The 9,664-nt window shown below is 42.5% G+C and overlaps 1 long non-coding RNA gene across 1 annotated transcript; it reads right to left on the bottom strand.

Moving 5' to 3' along the window:
* Positions 1-661: 661 nt before the first annotated feature.
* On the bottom strand, positions 662-5,345 carry LOC134734633 (uncharacterized). Its single transcript, XR_010117758.1, has 4 exons — positions 4,912-5,345; positions 4,717-4,777; positions 3,118-3,354; positions 662-2,759 (listed from the first exon to the last, which is right to left on the bottom strand). It is a non-coding gene; the product is annotated as an uncharacterized lncRNA (long non-coding RNA).
* Between the last annotated feature and the right edge of the window lie 4,319 nt (positions 5,346-9,664).

Genomic DNA, 9,664 nt, shown 5'->3' with positions numbered 1-9,664 from the left:
GTGGGTGGATCACGAGGTCAGGAGATCAAGACCATCCTGGCTAACATGGTGAAACCCCATCTCTACTAAAAATATAAAAAATTAGCTGAGCGTGGTGGTGGGCACCTGTAATCCCAGCTATTCGGGAGGCTGAAGTAGGAGAATGGCATGAACCTGGGAGGTGGAGCTTGCAGTGAGCTGAGATTGTGCCACTGCACTCCAGCCTGGGCCACAGTGAGAGACTCCATCTCAAAAAGAAAAAAAAAGTGGAGTGCAAAGTTAACAACTATGGCAATTATGAGAGGACCCCCATTAAAATTTCTCTTTTCAGGTCAGTTTTCCATGGAATGTGGGGAAAGTCATAATTTGAACAACATTAAATATCCCCCCTCTACCCTAAACCTTTTATTCAATAACATACCTGTACACCCCTGTGAGAGGGTACTGGGGAATAAGAGATGGGCAGTCCAGTGTGGGTGAACCACATCCTCAGTCCTCTAATGGCTGCCTGGAGGGAGCAGCCTATGGAGGTATCATGGGGACCATGGGCAGGAATTTCAGGCAGGGTGGGCCTGAGGGCTTGGAAGGAATTGGAAGGAGGGTATGAAGACGTGGTGGACAATTTGGGGACAACTCCTATTCTTTCCTAACTCTTCAGAGGAAGAGAATCCTATAGGAGAAGAAAAAGTGGACATTTGAGTAATACCACCTGTATTAGTCTGTTTTCATGTTCTGATAAAGACATACCCAAGACTGGGCAATTTACAAAAGAAAAAGATTTAATGGACTCACAGTTCCACGTGGCTGGAGAAGCCTCACAATGATGGTGGAAGACAAGGAGGAGCAAGTCACTTCTTACATGGATGGCAACAGGCAAAAAGAGAGAATGAGAGCCAAGTGAAATGAGTTTCCCCTTATGAAACCATCAGATCTCATGAGACTTATTCACTGCCATGAGAACAGTATGGGGGAAACTACCCCCATGATTCGATTATCTCCCACCAGGTTCTTCCCACAACAAGTGGGAATTATTGGAGTACAATTTAAGATGAGATTTGGGTGGGGACACAGAACCAAACCATATCATTCTGCCCGACCCCTCCCAAATCTCATGTCCTCACATTTCAGAACCAATCATGCCTTCCCAGTAGTCCACCAAAGGCTTAACTTATTTCAATATTAACTGAAAAGTCAACAGTCCAAAATCTCATCTGAGACAAGGCAAGTCCCTTCCACCTATGCGCCTGTAAAATCAAAAGCAAGTTAATTACTTTCTAGATACAATGGGGGTATAGGCATTGGGTAAATACAGCCATTCCAAGTGGGAGAAATTGGCCAAAACAAAGGAGTTACAGGCCCCATGCAAGTCCAAACTCCAGCAGGGCAGTCAAATCTTAAAGCTCCAAAATGATCTCCTTTGACTCCATGTCTCATATCCAGGTCATGCTGATGCAAGAGGTGGGTTCCCATGGTCTTGGGCAGCTCCACCTCTGTAGCTTTGCAGAGTACGGCCACCTTTTCCAGGTGAAGCGTGCAAACTGTCAGCAGATCTACCATTCTGGGGTCTGAAGGACGGTAGCCCTCTTCTCACAGCTTCACTAGGCAGTGCCCCAGTAGGCACTGTGTGTGGGGGCTCTGACCCCACATTTCCCTTCTGTGCTAGCAGAGGTTCTCCACAAGCACCCTGCCCCTGCAACAAACTTCTGCCTGGGTATCCAGGCGTTTCCATACATCTTCTGAAATCTAGGTGGAGGTTCCCAAACCCCAATTCTTGACTTCTGTGCACTCTCAGGCTCAATATCATGTTGGGGCTGTCAAAGCTTAGGGCTTATACCCTTTGAAGCCAAGGCCCAAGCTGTACCTTGACCCCTTTCAGTCATGGCTGGAGCAGCTGGGATGCAGGGCACCAAGTCCCTGGACTGTGCACAGCACGGAAACCCTGGGCCTAGCCCACGAAACTTTATTTTCTTCCTAGGTCTCCATACCTGTGATGGGAGGAGCTGCCAAGAAGACCTCTGACATGCCCTGGAGACATTTTCCCCATTGTCTTGGGGATTAACATTCAGCTCCTCATTAATTATGGAAATTTCTGTAGCTGACTTGACTTTCTCCTCAGAAAATAGGATTTTCTTTTCTATCACATTGTCAGGCTGTAAATTTTACAAACTTCCATGCTCTGCTTCCTTTATAAAACTGAATGCCTATAACATCCCAAGTCTGAATTAACACATCCCAGGTCACCCTTTAAATGTTTTGCTGCTTAGAAATTTCTTCCACCAGCTACCCTAAATCATCTCTCTCAAGTTCAAAGTTTCACAGATTTCTAGGGCAGGGGCAAAATGCCACCAGTCTCTTTGCTAAAACACAACAAGAACACATATCTTTGCTCCAGTTCCCAACAACTTCCTCATCTCCATCTGAGACCACTTCAGCCTGGACCTTATTGTCCATATTGCTGTCAGGCTTGTGGTCAAAGTCACTCAACAAGTCTCTAGGAAGTTACAAACTTTCCCACATTTTATTATCTTCTTTTGAGCCCCCCAAACTGTTCCACCCTCTGCCTGTTACCAGTTCCAAAGTCGCCTCCACATTTTCAGGTATCTTTTCAACAACACCCCACTCTACTGGCACCAATTTACTGTATTAGTCTGTTTTCTAAGATAAAGACATACCCGAGACTGGGCAATGTACAAAAGAAAAAGGTTTAATTAGGCTCACAGTTCCAACTGGCTGAGGAGGCCTCACAATCATGGTAGAAGACAAGGAGGAGCAAGTCATGTCTTACATGGATGGCAGCAGGCAAAAAGAGAGAATGAGAGCCCAGTGAAATGGGTTTCCCCTTATCAAACCATCAGATCTTGTGAGACTTATTCACTACCACGAGAACAGTGTGGGAGAAACTGCCCCCAAGATTCCATTATCTCCCACTGGGTTCCTCCCACAACACATGGAAATTATGGGAGTACAATTCAAGATGAGGTTTGGGTGGGGACACAGAGCAAAACCATATCACCACCCCATGCTCGTATCTGAAACATAAAACTTTACTTGCTATCTACTTTGGCCCTTTCAGGCCAGTGTGGCTATTCCTTTTGTATATAGGTCTTCTCTAGTAAGAAGCCAAATATTTAAATTCACCTTTTCCCAAGGAGAGAAAAGCATGGGTCAGACCTCCAACATTGGCTGGCAACTACCAGATGGAGGGACCCAGTCAGGGGAAAGGTGGTGAGATGGCCTGGGGGGCTCCAACTGCCCCTTTTCTTTGGAACCAGGCAGGAATGAGGCCAATAATGTATTGATCCCCATTCTGTAGTATCTCTTTGTGCCCGTGTGTGTTCATGTGGGTGTGTGTTTCTTCTGTTGTGTATTCCTCTCCTGTTAAAAATGTAATGAACTCAGTCCAGGTACTTTTGTGGATTGTCATGCTATCCCTATAGTTGATTCTAATGTCCAAATGTTTCATTATTTGCCAATGGTGCAATAAATACTGCTATGGCTAAAAAGCCTATATTTTCTATGAATGGGCCCATCTCCCACAAAAGTATACTAACAAAGGAAAAGTAGACCTATTAGACCTATCATAATAACATAATCTGAATAATCTGGCAGCAGAGCAAACTGAGACTCTATATATAAGTATTATTCCTTTTTCAACAAAGAATCATATGTCCTGATATCTTGCCAATTTGTTCTCACCCCCTGCCCCTGTTTCATATGGAGCCGTGTAAATTCTACCTAAAGCCTTACACTCCTCTGCTTTTGGGGCTTCTGTGTCCTCACATGACTCCTACAGTGCCGGGTGCTCTGGCACCAGCAAAAAACATTACAGACTTAACAGTAGTTAGATTTTAATTTCATTACTTTGGACTTTAACCTGCCCTCTAATTAGATGATGAACTAAGGAAAATCTAATTACTTTTTCAATATTCCTTCAGTGGCATTCTTGATTATTGCCGTGTCCCATTTCTACAACTCACAGGGGCTTCCTGAATGTGGATAACAATCACCTCTTTCCCAACAAAAGCTGAAGTAACTCCCTTTGTTAAAGAGTGGGAAATCGGTTTGTTGGTTTGTTATGCGTCTGCTGTTTTATATTAGAATTGGCTTTGTAAGTTTCACCCCTACCATGAGATTAGTCAAGTTTGGGCACTCAGGTAGCCAGAGGCATTTAAAACATGCTACAATTGCCCTCTGTCTTGAAACAATTCTCTTTTGTTTTGCAAGACAAGCGTATGACCTTTCCTTCAGCCAGGAGCCAGTGGGTAATGGATTACTTGATTGACTGAGTATGACACTGCTGTTGAGACAAGTACTTTGAACATATTTGGCAAGTTGAAAGTGGCATAGCTCATTAGGATACTATTATGTTAATTTGAAATGCCACTCAGGTAAGGAAGCAGTTCTGCTATAATGGTACATTGTAAAGAACTGCCTGGATCCTTCAGATGGAAATGGCCTTACAGTGGTGAGGCCAGCTAGATGGTGTGGATCCCAGGACAATGTAACAGGCCGTGCTACCTGCCCAACTCCTACGACTTTATGAGGAAGGCAAGAAAAGAGACTGGAGTATCCTTGTGTTGCCTGATTGACTCCCACTGGCTTCATGGATTCAGGCAAATGAAGGAAACAAGAAAATAATGGGCTATGTTTAAGCTTTTATCTTTTGCCTCTGACCCCACATTTCTCAGGGGGGATTAACTTGCCACCAATTAACTTGCCCCATTCCCCCAGACTCACCATGGTCACCACAACCACTGGAGTGAAAATTAAGGTCTTCATGCTCCTTTGCATCAGATTCCTGGAACAGATTTCACAAAGAGCCAAAGAGAAAGTATCCTTAAAGATTAAAAACAAACACTAGTAACCCCAACCAAGAATTGTAATGGCAACTAGGGGAACAAGAACAACAGCAAAAAACACAAAATTGCTTACCAAATGTTTACAGACACTTCATAGCCTCTCTACCTCATTTTGATTAAACTATTTAATATGTTGCATTTACTTTCAGTGTATTGGAGATAAGGTCCTGTGAGTTTGAAGTCTGTGATCCACCAACAAACATATTTTGCAGTAAGAGGTTTTCTTGTGGAGAACAGAAAAAATGCTGAGCAAGAGAAGCTATCCTACCCAGCAATTCAAAGATATTTCCCCTTCTCTGTTTTTACTGAGATGCAAGATGACTCTTCTGCTTCTGGGAGGGTCAAAACACAGTAAGAAAACCAGTCCACAGGAAGGATTACCTTGGATACAAACCCTTTTCCTGGGATACTAGATAATCCAAAAATACCAGCTGATGCAAGACAGCATCAGTCCAGCTCCTCTTTGTGTCTGTAAATGTAGCTCCATGTAAGTGACTTGGAACAATTAAACCACAAAATCCCAACAAGACAAAGTGCAGACAATTTATAGCCCAGCTACAGCAGCTAGGGAGGAATATCTAATAGTCTTACCTAAGAAGCAATTACAAATGAAAGGGCTTCTCAGTAGTGGAGATTTATTTTTTTCAGGAGGCACTCTGCCAGAAAATTTTTTCACCGAAAGGCAGAGATCCATAAAACCTCCCTTTTATAAACTACATCATTAATAGATGTACCAGGCATATTTGCAACACTGGAGGAGAGCATGTCTCTCAGTAGAAAAATGAGTAAATAGCTAGAGCTAAATATATATGGTTAATGAAGTCTGTACTCTTTGAAGGCCTTAACCATGGACAGTCCAGGGAGTACAAAGACTGTTGGTTTCAAAGTCCAATGAGTAAGAATTCAAATGGAGTTCCAACACTTACTAGCCCTAGGATTCGGGCAAGTTTTTAACCTCTCTGAGCCTTGGCTTCCTCAGTTGTATAAAAAGGACAGTAGCATTTGCAACCTGGAATTACTGTGGAGCCAGTGCATAACAGTTGCTCAACAAATATTACATCCCTGATCTTTTTTTGCACAATTATAGAATAAAAATAGGAATAGTATAAATTTCTACCTTTTATACAAGATAGTGCACGGTGAAAACAAAGGAAAGAATATTTAATGTCATTTAAAAAGACAATACCCTAGGAGGCAGAAGACCTGAAGTCAACTCCTGGCTCTGTCTATTTCCATATCTATAATTCTGCTCTTCTATCTCTGTGGGCCTCCAACTTGTCATCTGAAAACTAGAGAGATCTGACCAACTTGTTGCTCCCTAGGGTTTCTTCTGGCTTTGAAATTCTTTGATTTCACTAATAACTGTTCTTGTTGATAATGTGTAAGCCACTGAATAGATATGTACTTAAAGCCCAATCATTTTGTATTAGAAGCAACAGCATATAATAGTAATGAGAAGGTTCTAAAACTGGACTGCTTTGGAATTTGAATTCCAGATTTGCCACTTAACTAACTCAGGGACCTGAGAAATTTAATCTCTCTGTGTATTAGTTATCTTATCTGTAAAATGGGTAAAATCATAGTTACTTGGGTCATGAAGATTTAGTGAGTTAGCCGTGGAGGATGCTAAGAACAGCATCTGACACAGACTAAGCAGTCAGTGAATGACAGCAGCTCTTTATCGTTGTTGTTGTTATTGCTGTTGTAGTTGTTGTTAACTATTCAGGGGAGATGCAATAATCACTACAGTGGTTTGGCCAACTTTGGATTTAAAATATAGTGATTTTGTCTTTGTATAAGTGAGTTTTAATCAATTATCTTTCTATGTGCCCATCATACATTCAGTCCCCACCTGCTTCATTATAAACACCCAGAGCGATGACTGTCCCTACTTCTGTAGCCCAAGTGGGCAGATGCAAGACAGCTCTGAGTTCTCTATATATGGAAAGAAGACCAAGCCCAGAAAAATGTACTGTTAAGCACTGCCATAATTTGTGAAAAGGTCAGACAGTTACACAAGCATTTTGCTGAGACCAGAGAAAAGCAAACAAAGACTAATACAAGTGCAAAAGACTACGATTTCAAAGTAAAAGACACGTTGAAACTTTTTAAAGAGTCACTTACTGAATATTATGAAACTTGAGAAAAATCTGTATCAGCAATTTATAACATGACAGCAATATTACCCAAACAGTTAAAACAAGTGATTGATCCAGAGCAGATTTTTATGCCAACTAATTTAATTTGTGTTGGCAGCAGGTAACTTCTAGAAGTTTTATATTCATTTAATGGCATTTTCATTGTTTAGTGTCTATGACACTTTGATCTCACCAACTATAATCAGCCACAGAACAATTAGGTAGAGTGAACACCTGGGATTGTTACTGCAAAGAACAGACTCTCTGCCCTCAAAGAGCTTACAGTCTAATATGGGCAATTATAACCCAGCACAAGATGTAAAGAATGACACTGTGTGGTTCAGACATCAAGAAAGCGATAAGGCTTGAGGAGATGGGGATAGTGCTCTTTGATAATGTGTTTCAGATGCCATTTTATTGGTAATGTTTCTCATTTTACTTTTACCTAGACCTGGCCTCTAGTTCCACTTTTAGTTTTCTCTACAGATTCTTCCAGCCTAAACTATTTCTAATTCCACTAAAAAAGGCAGTTTGCTACTGATTCACAGAAAACATTTCAACCCCCCTCACACATTTTCATTGACTTTCATCACACAAAACTTAATTTTCTCAAGTTCAATCATTGGTAATCCTATAGTTTAAAAGAATTTCCTAATGTAGCCCTTCTGAATCTCCTAATAAAATATTGTTGAAGATAAAAGAGCAAATTCAAACAGAAACTCAACAATAGCTAGAAAATAACAATAGTGAAAACACAGTATATAAGACCTTATGGAAACAGTTAAAAGAGAAGTCAGAGGAAAAATAGTAGCCTCAAATACTTCTCTGAATACAAAAAGAAATAGGAAAATGTGTAAATTAGGCACCCAAGTTACAAAACACAAAATAAGGCTAAGAAAAGCAGAAAGGTGAAGTTAATAAAGATAAGGAGAAATGAATGACTTAGAAATGAAGAAAAAAGGTGCTAAACAGTAAAATATAAAATTGATTAAAAACACCAAAAAGTAAACAACTTATTGTCCACTCTGATAAAGAAAAGAGAGGAAAAGCAAAAAAAACTAAAAATACAAAAATACAAAATAAAGGATCTGAGGGTGAGGCAAGATGGTGGAATAGAAGGCTCCACTGATTGCTCCCCCTACACTGATTGCTCCCCCTATAGGAATGCCAAATTTTAACAACTATCTACACACAAAGAAGCACCTTCATAGGAACCAAAAATGAGGTAAGTAATCCCAGAACCTAGTTTTAACCTCACACTGCCGAAAGAGGCACTGAAGACACAGGAGAGACAGTCTTGATTCACAGACAACACCTCTCCCTCATTCCTCCCAGCAATGGCCATGCAGCACAGAGAGACATCTGTGCACTTGGGGGAGGGAGAGCACGGTGACTGAGGGACTGTGCATTGAACCCTGTGCTACCCCGTCACAGCAGAAAGTAAAACCATGCTGAACTCAGTCAGTGCCTGCCCACAGAGGGACCATTTGGACCAGCCCTAGCCAGAGGGGAATGGCCCATTCCAGTGCTTAGAACATGAGTTTCAGCAAGCCTCACCACAGCAGGCTAAAGCACACTAAGGTCCTAAGTGAACTTGAAAGGCAGTCTAGGACATAAAGACTGAAAATCTTAGGTATGTCCTGGTGCTATGCTGGACTTACAGCCAATGGAATGGGGCAGCATGTGACCTAGGGAGACATCAGGCAGGGTGGCTTGGAAGTGTTTATACCACTCCTCTCCTAATCCCAGACAGGGAAGCTTAGAGCAACAAAAGTGACTCCTTCTATCTGCTTGAGGAGAGAGAAGAGTGAAGAGGATGTTGTCTTGCATCTTGGATACCAGATAAGCCACAGTAGGATAGGGCACCTGGCAGAATTGTGAGGCCCATATTTCAGGCCCTAGTCCCCAGACAACATTTCTAGACATGAGTTAGGCCAAAAAGGAACACTCTTCCTTGAAGAGAAGGACCCAGTCCTGGCAGGATTCACCACCTGATGAAAGAATTGTTGGGCCTTGAATAAACAGGAGTAATACCCAGATAGTATGCTATGGGCCCTGGATGAGACTGAGATGTGCTGGCTTCAGGTACCACCTCAACCACAGTGAGACAGAACACCAAGCAGGCTCTTGGGTTCCAAGTCCAGGCCTAGGCTCTTGGACAAAATTTTTGGATGTGCCTTGGGCAAGAGGGGAGCCCACTGCCCTGAAGTGTGAGTCCCGGACCTGGCAGTATTCACCACAGGCTGACTGAAGCACCCTTGGGCCTTAAGTGAATATCAGCAGTAGCCTGACAGTATGATCTCATTATGGGCTAGAGGTGGTAGTGGCCACAGGGAGAGGCTCTTTTGCCTGTGTAAAGGTGAGGGAAGAGAGAAGGACTTTGCCATAAAATTTGAGTGCCAGCTTAGCCAGAATAGAAGAGGACACCAGATAGATTTCTAAGGTTTTTGACTTTGATTCCTGGCTGCCAGACAGCATCTCTGGACCTGCCCAGGGCCTGGGGGAACTCACCAATCTGAAAGGAAGAACACAAACCTGGCTGGCTTCACTACCTGCTGATTGCAGAGCCCTAAAGCATTAAGTGAACATAGGTGGCAGACAGGTAATGGTTATAGCAGGCCTTGGGAAAGACCCAGTGCTGTGCTGGCTTCCAGTCAGAGCCAGGGCAGTTCTAGGTGTGATGGCCAC

Source organism: Symphalangus syndactylus, chromosome 12 (assembly GCF_028878055.3).
Source record: "Symphalangus syndactylus isolate Jambi chromosome 12, NHGRI_mSymSyn1-v2.1_pri, whole genome shotgun sequence".
Lineage (NCBI taxonomy): Eukaryota > Metazoa > Chordata > Mammalia > Primates > Hylobatidae > Symphalangus > Symphalangus syndactylus.
This window is presented reverse-complemented; position numbering and strand designations above follow the sequence as displayed.